The 4,757-nt window shown below is 43.4% G+C and overlaps 1 pseudogene across 1 annotated transcript; it reads left to right on the plus strand.

Annotated features, from left to right (window-relative positions):
- The first annotated feature begins 204 nt into the window (after window positions 1–204).
- Window positions 205–4,416, plus strand: LOC145431731 (histone H1 pseudogene; annotated as a pseudogene). The gene has a single exon (XR_013912012.1). The product of XR_013912012.1 is annotated as a histone H1 pseudogene (transcript).
- Window positions 4,417–4,757: the final 341 nt, after the last annotated feature.

Here is a 4,757-nt window from a genome sequence, read left to right on the forward strand (position 1 = left end):
CGTGCACGAGTAACATGAAGAACTTTGCCTACTTGTGTCTTGCTTAGCAGTGTAATTATATTGTCTTAACGTTCCAGCGAATAGGTTTATGCTACAAACCTATCATTAATTGGTCCTTCGATGCCGGAGCCCTGGAATCGCATTCACCGAGGGGAGGAGAGGCACGCTGAAAGGCTGACGTCAGCCAGGAAGTTCCTGTGGATTCGCTGTATGTCTTTTCTCCTCGATGAATGGCGATTGGCGGGATTCGAGGCTGATATTACACGCTAAGCAACACCGAGTAAGTTTAGAGTCCAACTCTATAACTGTATGTCTTCGCCGCTCAGTGGGGCGTTGTCCGTGGCCGCTTAGTGGGGCTAAAATTACGTCTTCGCCACTCAGTGGGGCGTTGTCCGTGGCCGCTCAGTGGGGCTAAAATTCGCCGTCTAAGTGGGGCGATGTACAAGGCCGCTCAGTGGGGTTTTTTGTACAGAAGCATTAAGTCGCAGAGTTGCGCAGTTCGAACTTTTTTTGGTTCGCCGTCTTAGTGGGGCGAAATACAGACCGCTGTGTGGGGTACTGTAGTGAGTTCTCCACCGCTCAGTGGGGTGTTGAGAAGTTCCGCGGGGTCCAGATTGTGCTGGACAGTAGGCCTATTTTGTGTTGTTGTCATTGTCGTCGTCGTTGTTGTTGTTGTTGTGTGTGCGGAGCAGAACATGTGGTCTGTGACACCGACTGTTGTTGTTATCATGGGTTTCTAAGCAACCAAGAGTGAGTCGGAGGGAGACAGACGTTTGTGCTGGACTTTGCTCCTGGCAGCACAAAGTATTTATGTAAAAAAGAGAGAGCGACGGCTCCACAGCTGCGCGGGTTCATGCGAGCGCGGTCACGCGGACCTGAGCCGTGCGGTTAATCGCAGGCTTATAAATGGAAGAGATTCAAATGTTAGAAGTTTTCAGAAAACACACCAGCCTTGGAGAGCTGTGGAGAAGGCCAGCCCACATCAGCAGCACTTAAGATATGCTCTGGTGAATGGCTTTCCCCCCACCCCTTGCTGACACAATGTTTATTCTTTAGCTTGCCCTGATCGACAGCAGCCTGTGTGCCAGACCATAGATTTAATTGAGGTGGATAGTTGTTAAAAGTAATCTACATTAAGCTTGTGGTTGCTTAAATTCAGTACAATGACATGTGAGGTGAAGTGATATAGATAAATATTTAAACTCATGAAGTGCATAGAGGCACTTGACCTGTGTGGAAGACTGTCGTCTTATTATGAGCCATTGTTGAGATATAGAGCACATCTGTGAAAACAACTAATATGCTCAACCCTGTATGAAACATCTAAAGATACATGATGGAGAAGCTGTGTTGAATATGTAAGTGTAAGACTTTGCCACTGTGGGCAGAGCATGCAACTACTGTGTGATGTCGCGTTGCAGTTTTGTTTTTGTTTTTTGAGCTGATGAGCAAGCTACACATTATCAGATCAAGAACTGTCTGAGAACTACTCAAAGAGAGGGAAACAGAGAGTGTGCAGCGTTTCCATGAGCAGTTTTTCTGCACCTTGACTCGTGTGTGTGTGTGTAGCATCAGCATCATGTTTTTGTTTATTTGTTTTGTTGGATTAAAAATAATTAAATAAACTGGTGATCATGCTTATGGATCACCATGGCACATATCTCCAGCCATATGGTTTATTTATGCAGATGAAAAAGTGAGTGTGAATGTGTCTGACATCACAGTGTTTTTGTGCGCTGTGCAAAAGTGATTGCCTCTGATTGTGAGTGAGAGCGGTGATTTTGCAGACCACCAGCTATTGTGAAGAAAAAAAAAAAAGAGTGAAAAAGAGACAAATTACTACATTGTAGACGAAGAGAAATAATCATAGGAAAAAGGTTTTGTGTTGATCAGCCGAAAAACAACTACAATGTCATTTTCTGCTTTTAAGAAAGGATTGTTCACACAAACACAGACAGAGAGAGAGAGAGAGATGTGTGTTGATTAAGCAGTGATGATAATAATGAACATGTTTTAGTTTGTCACTTTCAGGTGAAAAGCAGACCTGTATCAATTTTCCACATGCAACAGTCGGAAGAAAGTTATAGTTTAACATCATTGGAAACATGCAGGCCAAGTTTCTGGCTGACTTATTTACAGTGCCATGTGTTTCTCAACCTCACAAGCGAGCTCACTCCTCCCTGAAGATAAGGAATGCAGCTCCAAAGCAATAACATGATAAAGAGACAGCAGCAAGTCCTGAGCACAAAAAGTCCCAGCAAAGCAGCAGCAATGTGGATAAACAGCAGCAGAAGAAGAAAGCAAACCCATCTTCCTGTCTGATTGGTTGAATTTCACGGAGGGGCGAGCAAGATGGCAGCGTGAAGAGGAGTTTTTGTTTGAGTTCTCAGCACGAGACACTTATTTGACGTCTTTCTGGCCTTCGGGACTTTTTTGGAGATCAGCGCGCTAAACTTGCTGGATCTGAGGCCAGGGTCTGCGGCGGCAGCATGTTGAAATGCTCAAAAAGGACTGAGTGACTCGGGCAAGCCACATGCGGCTAGCGACATGAAAGAAATGGACCCTTCATGATGCGTTCAACGTGCCAGCGCTGTGGTGGGAAAGGCTCCATCATAAACACGCCCTGCGCCCTGCGCCGAGGTTCAGGCCAAGAAGAAGAAGACGATGACTTCCAAGCCCAAGAAGGTCGGCCTCAGCGTGGGCGAGCTGATTGTGAAAGCCGTGGCCGCTTCCAAGGAGCGCAACGGCCTGTCTGTGGCCGCTCTCAAGAAGGCTCTGGCTGCCGGAGGCTATGATGTGGACAAGAACAAGGCCCGTGTCAAGACCGCCATCAAGAGCCTGGTGGCGAAGGGCACTCTGGTGCAGACCAAGGGCACCAGGACCTCCGGATCCTTCAAGATGAACAAGGCTACTGAGAGCAAAGCCAAGAAGCCCGCCGCGGCCAAAGCCAAGAAACCGGCAGCAGCTGCTAAGAAGTCGCCCAAGAAGGCAGCAGCAGCACTTCAGCTACTAGACAGGACAAAGCTGAAGGAGAACTGCCGGGACTGTTGAAGAGGGAGAGGACAAAAGAGTGAGAGGACAACAGAGTGAGAAGACTAGGTGAGAACACATAGGAATTATTTAATGTGGGAAATCAAAATTTGGGTTAGCAAACCTGGGGAAAAGAAAACTGACTGCTTAAGTTGGAAAATTGAGACGGAGTCTGAAACATTGCGAAAATAGAAACATATACAAAATCACACACACACAAGCAGAACATGCATTAACCCTACTAACAATTCCAAACACAAAATGACTCATGAAGACTCATAGCACATTAGTTAAGAAATGATTAAATAATAGCAGAGAAATGTGTAGGAAAGGCAGCTTTAAGAACATGCTCTGCTGGAGATGCAGCTCCACAGACATGCATTAGACCTGCCTAATAACACAAACACATGTAATGAAAATTAGCTTGTTATCTTTCATCAGTGTTACAATAGTGTCAATTTAGCAGACACTTGTTATCAAATACTGAATTTATCCTAAAGAAAAAAAATTGACTCTACAAGTTGCAGGACAACAATTTAACTTTTGTGGGAAAAAAAAAAAAATCCTGGTTTGATAAATCAGTGATCAGACAATAAATTTAGTGTTAAAATGGTAAATTGGGAGAAGCTTCCTGCTTGATTGAGGCAGCACATGTAATTTACTGTATGAGGGAAATTGTCTTTTGTGATACTATTTTGAACATGCTTTTCTGTCGTCCTGTCAACTTAGTGGATTAATAGCTGATATGCAAATTAGTTGATCGGTTTTAGATTAATGAAAGGTGATTGAATTCTAGCACGAGTGAATGAGATGTGTTGGAGTTTGTTGTGTGTTGAGTAGAGACTCTAAAACACTGAGTTTCCTGCTTTGATGTGCGAGTGAATCCTGTATTTAGATACACAACTCTGAATACGTCAGAACAGACTGTTTTGTGAAGTGCATGACAGCATGTCACATGTTTTATGATGAAGGGAAAAAGGAAAAATTGAATAAAATAGATCTGTGGCTTAAATGAGTGAAGAGCACAGACCGGGTGATTAAACTCATAGCTAATATGACATTAGGGTTATGTTGTGTGTTGTGCAGCTGATGGTTGATTTGGAGTGAATCTAGCTGATGATTTTTCTTTTGTTGTGAAGTTGAGCCTGCCGATTAGTATGATGGTATGATAAACCATGCTAATGGTATGATTTACCCTCCTGAGATGAGGAGCTTGTGTCATGACTTAACAAGGCCTTTTTATTTTGATACTTTCACAGTGCACTGAGAGTTTGGTTTGATAATCTCTGTTATTTTTTATTTTTCATTTTTGAACAAGCACTGATTTTTGCTTGTGAATTTCTTTTCTTTGAGCAGATCTGCAAGTCGAGAATTAAAAGCGTTACACGTCGTCAAGAAAATTGTTGCAAGTGAGTTTCTCCACATTTAAAATGGGTTCAGGAGAAAGCCACTTATTTGGGACAATTAGGAAATGAGTCCCCCCCAAAAAGGATTCAACGAGGAAATCCAGTCTAAATTATTTTTCTTTTTGAAATAACGTCGTTTTGCTGAGCGTGGAAACGAATGCGATGATAATTTCCACAATTAGCAAAAGAAGGAACCACTGAGTGAATGAGTAAGAATTTTAAAATATCTGACTGACTGACTGAACATGATTGTGTGAAGCTAACCCCCACCTGACAAAGGTGCAGATGAACCCATGTGTTTCCTTTTACAGGAGCAGAAAG

The sequence above is a fragment of the Astatotilapia calliptera genome, chromosome 11 (genome assembly GCF_964374335.1).
Source record: "Astatotilapia calliptera chromosome 11, fAstCal68.1, whole genome shotgun sequence".
In the NCBI taxonomy this organism is placed as follows: domain Eukaryota; kingdom Metazoa; phylum Chordata; class Actinopteri; order Cichliformes; family Cichlidae; genus Astatotilapia; species Astatotilapia calliptera.